The sequence below is a fragment of the Poecilia formosa genome, unplaced genomic scaffold, assembly GCF_000485575.1.
Source record: "Poecilia formosa unplaced genomic scaffold, Poecilia_formosa-5.1.2 Scaffold92, whole genome shotgun sequence".
NCBI classification, from domain to species: Eukaryota; Metazoa; Chordata; class Actinopteri; order Cyprinodontiformes; family Poeciliidae; genus Poecilia; species Poecilia formosa.
This window is the reverse complement of record NW_006800031.1, coordinates 1,775,849-1,795,471: the sequence shown is the minus strand read 5'-3', so window position 1 is coordinate 1,795,471 and position 19,623 is coordinate 1,775,849. Positions and strand designations below refer to the sequence as shown.

The window sequence follows — 19,623 nt, the reverse complement described above, 5'->3', positions numbered from 1 at the left end:
TACACACACATATATATACATACATATATATATATAAATGCCACACATTTCAGGTTATTATTTGTAAAACATTTTGAAATCTGTGTATCCATGATTATACACCACCTCAAGTCTTTCACAGGAATTTTGAATATAACACTATACATTGATGTTTGTAGCAGTAACTAACAAAATGAAGGCACATAAATGCCTTTCCATGACACTTTTTGTCTATTGCAAGAAGAAAAAAAGAGGAAGAAAAAGAGATCCAACTTGATTGCCAGTCAGGAATGCATGTTTCCTATATCCTTTGGCAAAAACGAACACTCCTGCCCTCATGTCTCACTTGTCAAGTCACGTTGAGGTATTTATAGATTTGATTTCTTAGCTTTATTCCTGTATTGTCTCCTGCTTGTCTTTGTTTTAAATGCCTAGCTTAATGCACAAAAACTTTTATCCCACAGCTTTATTTACACTGTCATGTTGGCCAGCCAGCAACTAACTGTTTGTTTACTATTTGTAGGTTTTCTTTGCAAATTTATTTCAGGTAAATTACTGATCACATGTTTAGGATATTACCTCTAAATGTTTGGGTTGCATCTCTCAGTTAAGGTATAAGAAAAAAAGTATGTAAAAAAAATCTTTGCATATGTCTGAGTGATTGAAGAAAAGCAATAGTAAAAGTGTGAAGTCGGTAAACTGTACCTTTCAGCTGTTAAACAGAGACCAATCTGTCTGCAGCTTTCAATACTCCACCAGAAAAGCACAGAGCAGAACTCTGAGGACAGAGACAGAGAGATGCATGAAAATGGATGTGTGGAGGAATGGAGGGACAGAAGAAAGGATGTGCTTCCTGCAAAATAATTAATACATTTAATTTGTTTTGTTTATTTTACCTATTCACATTTGCTTTCTTATGCTTTAATGTGTCAATAAATTGGTTGTTCATACATTAGTTTGATCTCTTTTAGTGCTGTTAAATGCTGATAAACGTTTCAAACAACGTTTACATCCAATAAATTGTGATATAACCTGAATCTTTATTATCGAACAATAAAAATGACACATCTTTGTAAGTCTAAATATTTATATGTGTGTGTGTGTGTGTGTGTTTTGTTTCATCATTACAGAAGTCAAAACCTGCTTTATGCTTCTTAGGCCCTGGAGCTGGAAAGAATTGAGCCAAGGAATGTAAAGAATGAGTCTCTTGCTTTTGTCCTGGTTTTGATTCCATCTCCAGTCTGTATTTTAAAGTTTAATACAAGTATGGGCTTATCATTTTATGTTTGCGTCGACAAAAGTTATAGTTTCATTTTTTACATCTTAATTATTAACTTGATATTTCACATTGTGTTTAGCTGAGTATGAGAAACTGAACAACAATAGTTTAGTGTATTAAAATTGTAAGAGACTATAAAAATTAAATTTGCTTACCTTAGATTAGAATCTTATTGTAACTATTTATGCTTTTAGACTTACTTTCACACTTACAGTGAGGCGGTGTGCTGTAACACCTATACAAACTTCTAATCATCATGTCATTTATTCTTTAATGAGAAAATATATATATATTTCAGCTCATTATGCAATTGACCAGGGAAACCATTTGCACATTTTCGACTTGCAGTTAAATATGATGCAGTATGAATCTTGAAGGTGGGTGAACTAAGGAATTAAAGGGGAGAAGCGTCACATTCTGTCAGAAATCGTTTCCTTTTTATGTACAACAAAATTTGTATGAGAAAACGGGCATTAAATAAAGTAAACTTTCACAAACTGTAAAATACAATGAAGGAAACAATGTCAGGGTCTTTCTCGTGGAAGCTTAATATCAATGTTTTAACATGAATGTGTCCACTAAACAAACAGATAAGACATTTCTATTGCAGTTGCTGGTTAGACTTATGTGAAAAGGATGTTTTATTTTCCATCTCTTTCTAATATCACTGCAGCTTTAACAAAAAAGGAATCCTTATTTTCCATCAGATATGAAGCTGACGAGGTCAGTTGCATTCAGATTTAGTAAAGCACAACAAAAGTAATTGAGAAAAAAAAAAAAAAAAACACTGTATAATATGGCCATTTAACCAAAAATTGACCAAATCAAATGAGTGAAGAAACTTTAAAAGATCTGACTTTTCCAACTGGTTCCTGTCTGCCTGCAAACGAGACTCTCGATTTAGTGAGGAAACGCTTCTACTTTTGCGTCTTTTCTAGATAAAGATGGGCAGACATTGTCAGGGATGGCCCTCGAGGCAGATTGATCTGATCATGTCAAAGGTCTTAAAGCTGCTTCTTGTGATCATCGGCAGCATTGATGCCTCAGCAGTCTCTCTCAACAGACGGATCATTCTGCAGCAGCTGCTCTGTCCTGCAGGGTCACAACCTGCGCAGGACAGAGAAGAGCCTGAAGGCTCTCAATCACTCAGCAGGAAAAATCCCATCCATCTGACTGAACGTGGCGCCTTCCTCCATGTTGGAGAATTTAACCGATGGGTGATTCGCGTTTCTCCTTTTCACATCAATACGTGTTTATTGCAGTGGCATATTCAGTGTTGCTGCTGCAAAAAGCGTGCAGAGTTGACGATCAATGCAACAGAAGAAGAAAGAAGTGGGAAGAAGAAAAAGATGAAAGGAGTCATCCAGAGGCATTTCTTTGGAAAGCCTTAACCTGCCCCTGCCTTAAGCTGTTCCACTAAAGAGAGCTTTGATGGGCCGACGCGGCAGCTTGTAATGAATATCATCAACATCTTCACACCTCCTCCTTCACACCACAGAAACGACACAATGACAATATTGCCAGATGCCCTGCAGTACAAATCCAGCTCCGACAGAAGCCGTCCCTCAGATATGATGCAATGAAGTTCACTTTAACATAAAACAAGAGCAAAAGCATTTGTAACGCAGTGCGTTTTAAAGAAAACACGTCAGAGACGTCTACAGAGATTTTCACGTTTTCTGGCGGCGCGCTAAAATCCCACAGCTAACATCGATTCATCTCACCCTCCTCTCTTGGATTTTATTTGATGCAACAGTTGCAGATGTAATAATTTGACTCCATTTTATCCTGACCTGACAGCACATTCATCACCGCACTTCTTCCTCTGTTTACACGAGGGATTTTGGCAGATCGGGTCGTTTTTCACTCCATCAGGATGAGGAGAGCGCCGTTACTCATTTTACCCAGCAGCTGTTGCACAGGGATAGCCCCTCGTCTCACTGACCCGTCAGAGAGGATGACCTCTTCACTTGAGATCTTCATTCCCAGGTCATTCGTCTCCACTGACACGTTTAACGGCTATCGAAGAGGCTGAGAAAGACGCTTTTAAGTTTTTATGTTGCTTTTATTGGGTTTTGCTTTAAATGAACAAAATTCACTTTTCTTTGAAACTTTAAGGCGTTATTTTTGATTTATTTTTATTTTTTATTTGGACTATGACTTGGCCATTCCAAATCATTTGGAGTCAGCCTGATATGGACTTGCTTTGACTCAGTGTCCTGATGTGTGTCCCAAGAGCATTTAAGCTTAAAGTCGCAAACTAATGGCAGGATTTTCCCCCTTGGTATTTTCTGACATGTCTCCATCAATTACATCAAATTGCCCAGGTACTAAAGCAACTCTATGTTGACTGTAGTCATGATCTTCTTTTTTATATAATGCAGAGTTAGTTTTACACCATATATGAGACACACCTTTTTCATTAAATTCCACTTTTATCTTGAAATATTACAAAGTGTCGGCAGCAGAATCGTAGCTGCATTTTGGTTTCACTCTAATTTTAAAATCCTCTGTTACGTATTAATTACATATGAACTCAAGTGCTGCCACAAACGTAAGTTGTTTTTCGTCTATGTTGCTTGTTGAATCAGATAGACCTCAGGCGATGTATTCCTATAACAAAAGTGACTTGTTCCGTGAGAGGCATAATTAAAGGGAGCAAGGCAGGAAGATTACATATAGGTTTTATGGGCACCTCCAAATGACTCAGGAGCGCACTGTTGCACCAGCTGCTTAAAATATCCACCATTGTCACAAAACGTTCAAAGTCCTTTTCTATGCTGAAGCACACCCACCTTTCCCTCTTCCTGCCTCCACTGGAAATGCTACAGAAGTTGCATCGAAAACAGATTGACAGTTTTTCATCAAAGTTAAAAACAAAACGAGGTCAGTCTGGCTGCTGTCAGAGCAAATGAAGCCACAACAGCCCTCAAACGTCAGGAACATCAGGCATACTAGATTAGCGCTAAAGAATTGGGCAATAACTTCCAACACATGACATCTCGCACTTTGCATCATATATGAAACTTCAAAGGTAGAAATACGGTATTTATTGATGGGGCCATAATTCAATCCTCCTCTAAAGCAGGTCGTATTTCATTGGATGGAGCAGAGAGAATAGAAACCAGATGATCTGGAGGTGTGGGCCTCAACCCGAGCAGAGCTTTCACTTTTAGGCCTGGTGATTGCTGGGTCAGATCCTGATAGGAGTGAATCTGATCCTCCTTGGATCATGGGGTTTAGAGAAAAACAGTCTCTGAATTTTTGAAGTTTTGTTTCCAGTTTTCTTTTGTGTGTGTTTCATGTTTTTATCGCACAAGATGCTTTGAAATTAAAAGATGTTTTTTTTATTCCATTTCCTTTAAAGTAAAGATATACTAAGAAAATATTTCCTGTTCAAGTACTAAGTAGTTTTTTTTTGTTTTTTTTTAAGGTAAGTTTATGAAGTTTGCAGAACTTGAAGCAGTGCAGCTGCTTCTCATATAACAGCACATCATGACACCTTTACATCATCGAAACAGACTTTGCAAGGAGTTTTGTTTTATTTCCCGAACCCTCGAGCTTGGCCATTCCCTTCTGTCTGGGATTTTTCATACTGAGCTCAACCAAGCAGGAGATTCAATTGAAAATGGCATGCTACATGTTCCATAATTCATTTTGAAGTTTTATTTCATTTGAACCCTAAAACAGCAACATGTAGCTGTCGCACAGCAGCTAAATGCAGCTTCTATCATTTGGTAATTTTCTTAGCTGTTTTTATTTTTCATGTGGGTTGATTGTTGTGTCACACCAGCATAAATATGCTTCACTGAAAGTACCTACTTCGTAAGAAGTGAAAGAGACTGGAGTAGCAGACTTGTGTGAGGCATCTGTCCCGTCTCACTCTGCAAATGTTAAAGGGATTTCCACAAAGCAAACAATGGTTAGCCTCGCTATTTAGTGTGGAGAGCCACCGCAGCCAATAACTTCCCTCCCAAAAAATAGCTCAGCCTGTTGCTGATAACTCTCCAGTGTGTGTGCATGCGTGTGCGCGTGCATGTGTGTGTGTGTGTGTGTGCACTCTATATGACTTTGCACAGGCCCAGATAGCTGAGGCAGTGAATAATTCTTTGGCAGTAAACCAAACTGGATTTAGTTTGACTATGAGCAGAAGATTTTCTCCCAAAGGAGGGTATGGTGGTTTGACTATCAATTACAGTGGCTTGAGCCCTGCAATCTGAGCTCCTCACTGATTCAGCCATGCTATGCTGGGATGCTTGACTGGTATGTGTATTCTCCTGGGAAAAAGGGGAAAAAACATGTCTTGTCATTTTACTACCTGACAGTAGTTTTTTTTTTATGAAACAAATGGCATTCGTGAGCAGCTGCAGATTTTAAGGAGCTGAAAATTATTGGTGGGTTTTGATCAAACAGATCAATAAATATTTTTTGATTAAATTATTTTTTTATTGAGATTTATGGATGCAGCGTTTGCGTCAAAGAAGGAATTGAGGTGACCTTTAGCATAGTGGAAAAAAAACATACTGCAATAGTAGAATTGCGAAGAGGAATCATTTTGCAGCCACTTTTGCTTCTATACTTCCAAGATTATACTCTAGGAAAGGCCATAGTGTTTTCAAACACTTAACCAGTAAGGCTGTGGTTCATCTTATAAGTAGCAAATATATTATTTTCTAATCTCCAGCTGTTCTTGAAAGAGATGCATCAGGAGAGCATCCCAAACAGACGCAAATCACGACTACTGGTGAATGATAATTATCATCTGGGTATTAATTTGCATGGAAAAGTTTCTAAAAGCTAGCCCCTGACTATAGCGGCCTTTACTTGACATTCAGTAGTTTTATAAAAACACATGACTTTCCCTCTCTTTAGAGAGCATCCCTCAACTACGCCCTCTTGCTCTTTACCGACCTGCATCAAGAAATGTGTTCTTTCAGTCATGATCCGTATCTCCTCCTCACACATGAGGGTTGGAATGTAAATGGACGTGGCCCCAATCTGTCTACCCATTTCCTTCTTGATCCTACAATCACATGCATACCACTAATCTTGCTCTTCACAATGACAGCCTGAGATCCTGTCCATGGAAACTGCAAACGGGGTCTGTGACCAGTTTCTGTCCTGGCTTGAGAATATGGATACAGGCTCTTGGATTGATTATACAAGAACTCGGCACTTGTTGGTTTGACTGTCTTCCAAGCACAGATGAAGCAAAACATTGGCTGTCATGAGAAGAGCCTCATCTGATCAAAAATATTGCAAAATAGATTAGAACTTTCAAAATACACAAGTTGAAAAATAACACTATGTATACTCTAGGGCTGCCTCTGCACTGCCAAAGGGATTTAAAAAAAAACAAACTTTACTTGTGTTTAAAAGTCAAGTTGAACTCGGGATTGTTCCTATGAGATCCAAACCTCCAGGCAAATCAGATATAAATGATGGTGTTTTTTTGGATTATGTACAACTGAGCACAGCTCTTCCAAGAAAAAATAAATGCCACTATATTTTGGGAGTGAGACCAAACGGCAAACCAAGAACGTCTTGGGCAAACTTGAGCCTCTTTCAGAAGAAAAGAGTTGGGAAATTTCCCATCACAGGGAAGGGCTTGGTGTATGAGGACATAGCTTTATCTAATGTGACAAATTTTGTCACATTAAACAGAATCAGGATTTTATTTAAGACTACCATAAGAAATGTTGATTTTTCCATATAAACTCACTGGACAGTCGTTAGGCGTATTTAGTTGGACGCCTTCAGCTGTCAGAAATGCCTTTTTTGCATAAATTTAGGGCACCAGAAATTTTCCTCAGAGATTTTGGGCCTCAAATGACTGAACGCATCACCTGAAAATCACAGCTGAAACTAACACTCAGTGGACCAGACATTTTTACAGTCTGTTGTTGTCCAATGTTGGCAAATTGCAGCCTCATTTTTCCGATCTTAGCTCATAGGCGTGGTACTCACTGTGGCCTTCAGCTGGTGTTGCCCATGGGATTCAAGATTCAACAAGCTGCGCATGCAGCAGCGGTATACCACATACATTGGCCTTTAAACGCTTTGTACTTGAAGTACTCTTGTCTTTTTATCATCTTGAACCAGTCCGTGCCTTCTCCTCTGAATTTGAAAACAACAAGGCATTTCTGTCCTCAGAACTGCTTTTTGAATTAGTTTAGTTTTAAGCTGCGGGAACTGAATCGGTTTTTGCTTTGCAACAATTTTAAGAACATTAGTAAATATATTTCCAAAATGTATCCATCAATTATAATTTGTCTTGCTTTATGTCTACAGCTTACCAAAGATATATTTTCTCACTATTTTTCTGCATTATGTTGTTACAGTGTGAAGTCCCATGTAATTATTTTCTCGTGTGAGTAGCCACGTTTACATTGCTCATTAGGGAATCAGGGCGCGAGTAAACCCCGAAGAAATGTCAGTAGCGGCTCTGTGAAACAGTCATTCACTCTGCATTCTTTGATAGCTCATTGGACAAACTGATATACAGCGAATAAAAGAAGGTCTTACACCCAGCCACACACAAAGACAACTTCCCGTCAGCTTGAGGGCCTCTTATTGTGCGGCTCAGCCATCTGTCTCCCAGCAGTTGGTCCTTGTTACCTGTTGTACTCTTTCTTATCCTGCTCATTCACCATTCCACTCTGAGTGCCAGGATTTCTTTTCAGCATCGTCAGTGAGAACTTCTCAACCAAAGTTCCTCTCAGAAAAAGACCCAAGTCGCTTAGAATTTCACAATCGATTTTTTTTGTTTTTTTTTGTTTTGTAGATTAAAAAAAAATAAAAAAATAAAAATCTTTTGGCTTATTCAGTTACATTTGTAGATCTGATTTATCTTGATGTTTTGAACAATATAAAATAAAAAAAAATAATTTTGTAGAGGCTTTGGCAAAGGGTGAGATGGTTACTGAGAGCAATGGGGTACAGATGCTTCTCTTTAGAGCATGGGAGGGTTTTTTAGCCTGTGGCCCCTGTTCAGATGAGATGCTAGGTTTATGTTGAACCCATGTGCAGCACTCTTAGAAGTCAGTTGGATGTCCAGACCTGTACCATATGGAATTAGTTAGTGCCGAGCCCGGGGCCCTTTCTGTCTCCGTACGGGACCAGCAATGAGCTGTCGCCTCTGTGAGACATTTTCCAATCGCTGCAGGGAGCATAAAGCTTCAAAGATTACAGTTGAGTTTTGTTTTTTTTTTTTTTTTTCGATGCAAGAACAAAAGCTGATAATGATGAAAGGACTCTGCAAGGTGTGAGAAAGGCATGTTGGAGAATAGTATCAGGTTTGGCTTTGCCACTATGGGTTAAGCAAGTTGATTCATGTATTAGTTTAAAAAAGTGCAATTTCAAACTCCGTGTTTAAGCTTCTTTGTCCACTTGGTCCTCATAAAAATGTCAAGGCAATTGTGAAAACATAAATTAAGTTGGCAATTATTTGACAATAAACATGCAAATTCCCACAAAGGTCATTGGTCAGACCAGCAAAGCTATGAATGTGTTCTTTGAGCCCGTAATAGCTGTTTGGATTTTGATTTATTAGAGCTGCTTTTGTTTTTGAGCAAATCCAAAAATAGCTGTTTGGATATCATATTCTTCCTAATGACCTTCAGTTCACTTTGCACTTAATGTGGTCATTATCATTGAATAACAGGAAGCTAATTTTCCTGTTTCTAAACTACCCAACCTTTTCTGGCCAATGACCTTTCAAAATAAGGGGTCATGGCCAATTATAAGCAAGCTGCTAACAGCTCCTTAGTGAGTCCAGATGTTGTTGGTCTCCATTAAAGTTACAGCCAAGCAAATGACTGGAGCAAAACCGGAACAGGCGCAACATCACACAGTGATTGCTCAGAGAAAATCTGTATTGGCTTCTATGTTTCAGGTTTTCTTATATTCCTTTCTTCTTTGAGAAAGCAATATAAAAAGGCAGTTTTGCACTGATATTTGGAGAGTATCTCGTCATATTAGTTCAACATTGCTTCAAATTTAAATAAACCATTTGGTATAAAAATAGATTTGCATTAAATATTGGTTACAATATTTATATGCTAAATTATTACTTACAAGTGTGATTCGTAAATTGTTTTACGAATCACACTTGTAAGAGTGCAGCTCAAATTACTACAAATAATATCGACTTATGTATCGACATGTTAAAATGTTGATTTTTATGTTAAGCGATACGCTGTTATACCTCCAGTGTAATATCAAACCAAGCTGCAAATTCTGACGTAACTGGAATGCATCACTGACGATTTGATTGGCTGGTCTGAATATTTTGGCAACTGGTGATGATGATGCCAAGATTTTGACACATAACTAACCCTGGATTTGCCAAAAAAAAAAAAAGAAAATTTACTGAGGTCATGTTTTGTGGACCACAATATATTGTTGATGTCAGAAGTGAGAGGAGAATAATTATACTGGTTTGAGATTAACTAATTAATCACAAATATTCACATTTTCGACAAAGTAGGCAACATTCTCAATTCAAAATCCCGTTGTGCTGCTAAATTATTGAATATGTTGTGATGTGAGCTGAAGAAAAATATTTATTGTTTTTATCATGTTATTTAAGATATTCATCCATCACATTGGTACAAACCCTTTGTAAGTTTTTTTAGCAACCTTGGAACGTTCTTATAACTTCTTTGAAAAAATATTTCCTTAGAAATACAAACTGTGGGCACAGACATCTGTGCTTGCTGCTGTTTGTTTATTGGTGATGTTTTGCAATGAGATGGTATTTTAGTTTTGAAAGCTGATAGGCCATCTTCTTTTTGCACAACTTGCACACAATAGTCTATTCCAGCGTCCAGACAGAGTTTTATTGTTTTATTGTTTGCAGATGTTGCTAGTGTGTCACATTTATGGACAAACCAGAAAAAAAAGCAAATACAAAGGTTCTGCTCCAAACCTTTCAAAGTAAAAATAACAACAATAATGATTAAAGTCATGTTTCAATGCTTTACATAATTTAATGGCATATCGCTTTCTGTCTGAACACTTTATAACACTGTTGCCTCATCCTCACATGGACCAGTAGAATATTATGAAATATGACTATAGTTATACAAATGTAAATTAAAAGACCTAATTAAAATTGAGCAATGCCCTGCTGGCAGATATTATTTATTGGAGTCATGTAACCGCATTTGATTATAGAAGCTACAAGCAAAGTATGAGAAATTCCTTTTAATAATTGGTTTTCTAAGTGGGGACAAAATGTCCCTCCCAGTGGGGACAGCTTGAGACCTGGTCAGAGTGAAGTATCCTGTGGCAACAAGTTATTTCAAAATAAAGCCCCATAAAGTGGACTCCTGGATGACCGAAACGTCAGAAGAACTGGGCAAAATGACCAGCATCCAAGTTTCTCAGTACTATTGATGTCGCTGGAGCCTTCACCTCACCAGTTCTTTGTCTCGCTTCATGAATCTGTGATGGTGATGAAGTTGTGCCCGAATCCTTTGGATCTCAGCACACATCTTTAAAGTTTTTATAGTTGATTGATCCCTTCTGTTCCTCAAAAACATTTTCTGATTAATCATATCGAAGTCAAAAAGTTGGATTGAAAACTATTCAAACAAATGTTGCAATGTAATGTTTGTGTATTTGAACATTAAAAAAAATGGCATTGCTGCTTCACTGTCAGAAAAGTACCTAGCAAATTGTGTAATGAAACATATTTGTCTGGGTCCAGCTAAAGGTCAAACTAGGTTTCTGAGTGACTCTAAAGCCTTTGTTGCATAATTTCCACATCTTCAGAGGTTTGCTGAAAGGATTCATCTGCTGCATGTTTGTCATGTCAGAGGCTTGCAACAGAGCTGCTTCTAGGGTTTGGGCTTTTAAAATGGTGCTCCATGAACAATTTATGTGCTTTTTTTTCCCTTTCTTTTTTTCTTTTTGTTTGTATACTGTGGTTTACCATCCATAAAAATAAAGTCGGTTGAAGGAATCTCTCATGCTATCCCAGAATTTCCCTTGGATTTTCTCTCTCACACACTTTCTTGGTTTTCTTGGGTTGTCAAACCCTCCGAGTCATTTGGACCGTCACACCCACCCTTGGCCTGAGTCTGAAATTAATTGCTGACTAAAAAGGCTCCTAGCAACTGCTTTGCGGCAATAACATATCAACAGGTCGTCACTTGTGATATCAGGCAGTTTACCTCCTCTGAATTATAAGAGCTGACAGTAGTAAATGATACACCAACACAGGAATTTACATGATGTCACTGAATGAGCCATTCTTTTGGAAAGAACATACTGTACAATGGGTCGTATTGACACGTTTCAAAGATAGGACGTAGTCTTTATAGATAAATACTGCTCTTGTCAACATTAGAGAGGAAATTACAAAATAGTACAGATTGCTAGCTGTAACTCAGAAGACAGAGTTAGTGGTTTGTTTCACTGCCTTTCAAATCCAAAGGCTGGAGTGTGGTTGCAAAATAGACCAATTAATCAGAGTAGTATTGTATCCTGAATATTACTCTTCATGCAATAAGAATGAGAAAATAAAGCTGATGAGTTATGTCTCCCAATAATGAGAAAAGCAACCAGGCCAGTAGAGGAGCTTCACAGCTCAGGAGAGAAAATCTGCTGCCAAAGGAAAACATACTTGGAGTTTTCCACCATGATAGGACCTTTTTTTACAGAAATGTAAAATACTGTGTGGCTGTAAACCAAAACTGCAAATCACCACGATAAAACATGGTGGAGGCAGAACCATGCTGTGTTGTGCAAGTAAAAACTTGTTTAAGCTGCAAAAGATTTGAGGGGATGTTTTTTTTTTTTTTTTTTCCCCAGCAGGACAATGACCCTAAAGATAGAGCCATGGCTACAACTAAAGGGATGAGCTCAAATAATATATTATTGGAATGGCCCAGTGAAATCCAAATAGGAATCTATCCCAAGAAGTGAAAGCTGATGCTCTGAGATGCTCTCAATCCAATTTGCTTGAGCTTTTGCAAGAAAGAATAGTCAGAAAAATTCCATCTCTGGAGAAAAACCCCACTGACACCTTGTATCAATTTCCTTTCACTTCAGAATACTTTGAAAAGGCACAAAGCTACTTTGTGGCTTTGTCACAAGATGCCAATAAAAACAAAATACAAGAAAAACATTTGAGCTGAAAATATGTAAAAATGTGGGTCTGAATCCTTTTTACAAGATGAGCAGCTCCACTTAGCTTACAGTAAATACAAAGGATACATTTTGAGGGATTTCCGAGAAATTTTAAGACAACGTTGTTGCTTTGTAACAACATACCAATCTCATCTTTACAGTTCCTTTATGCTTCTTCTAAGGGCACTTAACCTGGTGACCTATTGTAGGGAGTGTTATGAGATTTTCAGCCACACGTCATGTGAATTTCTGCATTAAACTTGAGAAACAAAAAAACTTCCACCCACAAATTTGACATTTCCCACTTGCAAGGAGCAGCCCATTGTCTGATTTTTCTATCTGTAATTCAGTCATGGACTGCTGTTTATTGCATTTTAGTCATAATCTTGTTGTTAGTTGTGGGTTTAACTTATTTAAAGCAGGTCAGATGTTAATATAATAAAAAAACAAAAAGGAACTACAAAAGAACTGGAAGATCCACATGTTCTCACAAGCTGTGAATAGGATCAACTTTCTAACAAATAACTTAATGATGTAGGTCTTTGATGAGAAAATAAAACTTTTTTCTGCAATACTAATGCAAACGCTAAACCAGGCCCTGAAAAATCTTTATTTTTCAGGGAAAAATGACGTTTTTCCCTGAAAAAAACTTTATTTTTGCTCAGGAGTTGAACTGATTTTCCTACTCATACTTGATTAGAATGAAACAGAAAAACTGCATAAAACATCTTTGGTAACAATAAAATGCAGCACATTACATTTAACACAGTAAAAGTTTAAACACAGACAGGTCATCATCCTTCTTCTGGTGGTGTATCCACAACCCCCATCAACCTGGGAATTGAAGTTTTTCTCTGGTTTCTCTGGATGAAAGACTTTCAGTGCCTTGCCTGCCCTAATATTTATTTTTTCATAAATGGACTTTACTGTGGTTTGATTTTCCCACAAAATTAACAGTGGTCAGCGAAAAGATAGACCACTGATGAACCGCAGCTTCATTTCCACTTAGAATTCATATTTGAATCAGAATCATTCAGATGTAGCGAAGCAGGAAGCAAACGCCAACTCTCAGGGAAGAGGTGAAAGAGCAGAGGTGAGAGCAGATTTAAGTAAAAACAGAAGGACAGGTCTGTAGCGGTGAGCTCACATGAAACATGATGCAGCGCAGAAATATTCTCAGCGCCTTGATGATCAATCCTTATGCACGGTTCAGCGCCAGAGGAAACAGCCATGGCCCTCATTCTGTCTGGCGTATGACTCTATATTCCATTCCTATGTTGGCTGGAAGCCTTTTTCAGAAAGGGGGGAACACTGAAACAATTGTGCACTGCAACGTTGTTGGGGAAGGGAAAAAGCGTGCTGGCTCAGAAATACTGCTTAAGGCTATGCACAGATTCACAGAGCACCAGGCAGAAAAGATTTACACACCGAGCGAAGACGGAGACAGTCACACGTTCAAGCCAAGGCAAACCCACACTCGTGTTTATGGACATTTTTTCTCTCGCAGACCACAAGCTTTCCGGCGGTGGCTTTGGATAGGCCCATGAAAACTCTGTTTATGTGTGTGTGAGTCTGTGGGTGTGTGTGTGTGTGTGTGTGTGAGTGTGTGTGTGATTACTTACAAGATTTTTTTTTCCATCCTCACTCTCTCTCTAATCAGTATTTAAATTCTAATTGCCTTTTCAGATATTACAAGCATTTGATGTTTAACTGTGGTGGAATTTGGTGGGGAAATAAGGTCATTACAAATTTTCTACCGGCTTGTAATCAGTGCAGAGCTTTTCTTGTACAGCTGATTTAATGTGTCACCTGCAGCACTTTGACATGAAATGGAACAAGAAAATACATATTAAGCAATCAAAAGTTTAATCTACAAAAACATTTTAGTCGCTTTTCATTTCACCCCTTCACCAATTTGTGAAAGGGAGAAATAATAACCCCTGACCAGACCGCCTGCTTTCAGATGTTATTTATTAGATTCATTCCATACAGCTTATCATGAATGGAATATAGAAAATCAATTTAAATAAATTTATGGATTTCTAATTGACGACATTCCACCTGGTGTGTCTGTGGATGTGCCTGAATTGATGTATGGTGAGTATGAAAAGTTGATGGAAACCAGAAATGGTAACAGTTGTAGCAACTGCAAAATTACTAAAAATGGTGCAAAATGACCAACCTCCAGTCCAAACTGTGACCAGAAGTCAGAACATCCACATAGACATATGAAAGTGTCAGATAACAGAGTTTAACTGAAGTACACGACATGCAATATTTAACCATTTGTAGTACTATTTATCCTTTCTGGTGCATTTACACCAGTCTTGCAGAGTCATTTGATTGGAAAGCTTAGTTTATTTGTTGCAGTGCGAACCTGCAATAAAACAATACATTTCAAGGAAGCAACCACTGGTCTTCAAACGTCACCAAAACAAATTAAAAATGTCTGTCAGTTGGAAATGGAGTGAGAAAGAGGTAAATATGGTCAGTGCAACTTGTGAAATACAGCTGCTTGTAAGCACTCAAAAACAGTTATGATTTTAAGCTAATGAGCAGGAAAATTGAAGATCTGGGTTTTGCACTGAAGAAAATATAAAACTTCTTTGACATTTTAAATTGATTTAAATCTGCAACTGCTTCCTAATAATTTATGTATTTTGATGATGTTTGTAGGCTTAAGAATTGTTATTTTATGTCATAATATTAATAAGGAGCTATTTATATGACCTTCCAAATAAGGTCTTTCCATTCTGTGATCCTGAACCTGCAATTTTAACTGAAACCACGACAGAAACTGTGACAAAAAGTGCCACAAACTTATTACCGTATAAACCAAAGCATTAAAAAAAAGTTAGAAATGTGAAACTGGTGATAGCTTAAACATGTTGGGAAAATGTTTTTTTCTTACTTTGTAGTGTTTTCGCAGATGGCCAGCTGCTAGTAGTTTGGTTGGCCATGGGAAAGCTCTTCCCCCATTAGCTTGTCTCCTGCCCTTAGTCATTTCTCTTATCTTCTGGCCGAGCTCACAGAGGAAACAGCCCTCTGACAAATGGAGAGAAATATTTCTTCATGAATAGAGCTATAGATAAAATCCCTCCCCATGATGTCCCAGAGCACAGCCCTCCTCCTCTGGTGCTACCCCTGAACTATCACTGCAATATTCTTTCCTTCGAGCAACTGAACTATTTTAATTAATGTACAATTAGAGCAGCTGGGAGGGTCTGCTGATGCCTCAGGGTGCAGCTGCTTTTCAAGACATGCATTTGTCTCGATATCTGACAACATTCATTTCTACCTCAGTTAGTTGCTCACAAAGCAAAGTTTCAGTTCAAGTTTGAACAAAGTTGTATTTTAGTTTTAGTTCAAAATACCCAAACAGCATGCTAGGATGATAACGTAAATTAGAGCATAAGTCCATGTTGTCGGCTGCACTGTGGTGAAGCGCTCAGCACTGTGGCCTCGCATCAAGAAGGTGTTTGGTTCAAAACCCATCTTCACTTTTCAGGAAAATAACACCTAAAAAAATGTAATCATTAGAAAAAAGAAATCAATAGTAACTGTTTCTTATGTTCTCCATTAATTAGTCAAAAGCAAGATGTCAAACACAAAAATTGTCAAGATAATAGATACTTTTAATATAATCATTACTCGAAAAATTAATTATTTAGAGATACTAATTAGCATCCAGATGGTTATAAACTGACCCATTTTCATTTGCCCAACTTGTCGCACTTCCTGCAACAAAAGAGACACTCACTCCCTTCCTCCCCTTCATGCAGCCACTCATCTGACCAAAACCATTTTCTCCTGCCACAGGTTTTAAAATCTACTAATCACATCCAGAAAGAAAAAATAAACATATGTGGTCCTTATTAGCCAACAATTGTTCTTGGGTACTTTCCGTATGAGGCAGAGGGACGGGGGGGAAAAAAAGTCTAAGTCACTCTAAAACAGTTATAGAGATCCAAACCAGATGAAGTCTGTTAGTGAAGATGGTTTGATGGACTTTTTTAAAAACTGCTGAAAGGTTAGCCTGGTAAAAACCAGCCTGTTGTACTACACTTTACTTCATACAGCTGGTCTGGACTCTTGACAATCCAGAAACAATTGCTTCCTGGAGGTGTGGATTCTGTTGATTTTTTAAATGTCACACTAACATTTGTCCATGATTTATGTAAGGTGCCGTGCCATTAAGGTTATAGGAAATTGGTTTCCCTGTAAACAACCATCCTTTACCACGAAGACAGAAGAGCCGAGCTGAATGAAGCGGATGTTGATATTAATATTTGAAAGTTAGGCCAGCATGAGCTGAACAGCTTCCTTCACTTCCTCCACCGCCATTGCTAAACTACAAATCTAAAACAGCACAGAAAATTAACGTCACTGTTCGTTGACTGGCTGGGTACAAAATATACCAGAGGGAATCCAAGTCAAAGAGAGAAAGAACAGATTGTGACATAAGCGAGGTTTGAATCGAGCGGAGTAGCACAGGAAGGCAATAGCCAGGCTACCTCAACGTCTAACAAGACTAAATTTCCCATTTCCTGCAGCCATCATGATGCCTCTGGACCCTTTCAGCAATGCTGTTTCTGATCAATTAATTTTACAAAATCCACATTAGTATTCATCTAAAATTTTCTGTTGTTCCAGAAAATAAATCAGTTGGTTAGCCATACTGTGTTTTTTGGGAATAAAATACTTTATAAATGGATCTATAGTTATTTGGAGAGAAGTTGGGTTTCACAAGAACTGTTTCAACAACATGTTTAACTGAGCTTGATAATAATATCTACTATACCCATTTCAGGTCAAAAGACATTTAGAAGTAAAAAAGTTAGTAAATTGAAGAGGACTCTATTAAACGTACAAAGAATGAAATAGTGATTTAATAACTATGACTGTTGTGCTTCTTTTCCAGCTTTTTGGTCACTACGCAACAATTTCAGATCTTCAGAGAATAGCTGTAATTCATAGCAGGATATCACAGCAGGAACCTGTAGATCCAGCATTTGCAAAGTTTTACTCTGAAAAGTGTCTGAACTTGAGCTGAAATGATCAAAGGAAGAGTTGTGTAGCTTTAGAAATATGCTATACATTATTCAGCTTCTATAAAGTCTAATACCTAAGCCATGAATTATGTGCAGCACATAGCATGATCTAAACCAGCATGATAATAAATCAAAATCTAGTCAAGACAGGGATGTCGTTCTCTATTTGAAACATGTTTTGCCTTTGGGACTGCGTGCCAGCCAAAGTTTATGAGCAGTTCTTTGAGCAAAAATGCAAGTTAATACAAAAAAAAAACAAAAACCCTTCAGGCTTTGAATGCAGGCTTTCCAAATGCCAGACTAAATTGTTTTAGTTTCCGCCTCCTCAACTTGTATGAGTAAGTTTTCAATTTCCTACCATGAACATTTGAGCACAGTCAGCAGACTGTAGGGCACATGTTATCTTGGTTAGGTTGGCAAAACTAAATGATTTTCATGTGTTGCATTTTATTTGAGTTTGCTAAAAAAAAAAAAGTTAAATGATATATAATCAAAATTACTAGCCATGAATTCAGATGTTAGTTACTATGCACTTTACTATACATAACATTTATTAAAAAAAATGTAAAAAAAAGTATGTTTCACATATTTATTAAAACTGTTACTGTGTTCTGCACTTTTGAATGCCTTGCTGCTGAAAGGTGCTGTACAAATACAATTTGATTTGACTTGATGTCCTGACAGCACAAGACAGATAATGTGTGAAAAGATTAATCTCCTCTACTTCATCCCTAAGCTACTATTTCTATCTGAAGAAATGCACCCCAACTAAAAACAACCAATCAGAGCCATAGTGCTGTCAATCATGCTCATGTACTCACTACTGAATGTGTTAATGGTTGGGAAACAACTTACCACTACAGCTCTAACTAGCTTGAGCATTTACGACATGCTCTGCTATCAGGAAGAAGCCACAGAGCCTCAGAGATCTCAGGGCGAGGCAAAAGAGGGATGAGCAGCGCAATACAAGATTGTGATTTACAGCGCTAAGACCCTCCTCCTGACTCTGACTAGCTGTTTCTAGTTAGCACTGGGAGTACTGGGAGAAAGCAGAGGCTTTTTTTCCCCCCACAGATCTGTTTCATCCCTTACTGTCACAACATAGTGACAGTTCCAATAAATATGTGAAAAAATATATTTTTATAAAAGTTACATACTGCAGCTTTACAAGGGAATAATGTAAAATGCAGGAGTTGTGTTTTACTTAGACAGGAGACCAATGACTGTTGGCATAACCTGCTGTATTTCTGCATCACTTTTGGAGTAGCTCCCCTCAAAGGTGCATGGAGAGGGCAAGAAAACTAAGGTGTTAAATTCTCCACCAACAGTTGTAGTAAATAATTTTGTTTGCCTTGGATGACCCCATGAGTCCACAATCGATAACCAGTAGGTCAAAAATAATAAGAGCAAATATCTTACACAAATATTACCACAAATATTTTCAGGCGGTTCAAGTGAACACTTTGTCATTACATTATTTTCGCAACAGATTTTTATTTACACTGGAAATGATTGGGATTACAGGACGGACTGTTGCAACACAATGCCATATAACTCATTGTGTTACAACCTTTTGAAGTTCAGAGTTTATAGAGCTTATATGCAAGAGAAAAAGTATATCATGTGTTAAACTAGAATGACTGGGTTTAACATTGGCACATGGTGGTTTATTTGTCTGACGACCACTCAGAGTGAGTGATGGTCATTTTGCCCCTTCGCCATTTTGTATCTTTGGTCATTTTATACCTTACACGATCATATTTATTATGTATGATCATATTTATTAAAACTGTTACTGTGTTCTGCACTTCTGAATGCCTTGCTGCTGAAAGGCGCTGTACAAATACAATTTGATTTGATTTGTATGTATGTAAGGCTCTGAATTGTGTCAATTTCTACTCCATAAAGTGATATTTTTTCATTCTGTCTGACGTTGTGAAGTTAATTTCTGAAATGGATTCATTTTGCTATACCAGTAAATTATATCCAGATTACACTGCTGGTAATTAGCAAGCCACGGCTTCCAGCCTCTTCGGCCCCCACTGACGTCCAACTTGCATGCATTACAAAATATTACCAAGTGATTTTGGTCTAGTTCCTAGTGCAAATGTCTTAGTAGACTTGAAATAAGACAAACTTACAAATAAATTTTCAGCAAATTATTTGGAGGTTAGTTTA

At 37.7% G+C, this 19,623-nt stretch overlaps 1 long non-coding RNA gene across 1 annotated transcript in view; it reads right to left on the bottom strand.

The window, feature by feature from the left end:
- Positions 1-19,623, bottom strand: part of LOC107836853 (uncharacterized) — a 44,690-nt gene that overhangs the window by 3,156 nt on the left and 21,911 nt on the right. Inside the window, exon 2 of the long non-coding RNA XR_001662821.1 lies at positions 15,306-15,439. This is a non-coding gene — a long non-coding RNA (uncharacterized LOC107836853). The remainder of the gene's footprint in view (positions 1-15,305; positions 15,440-19,623) is intronic.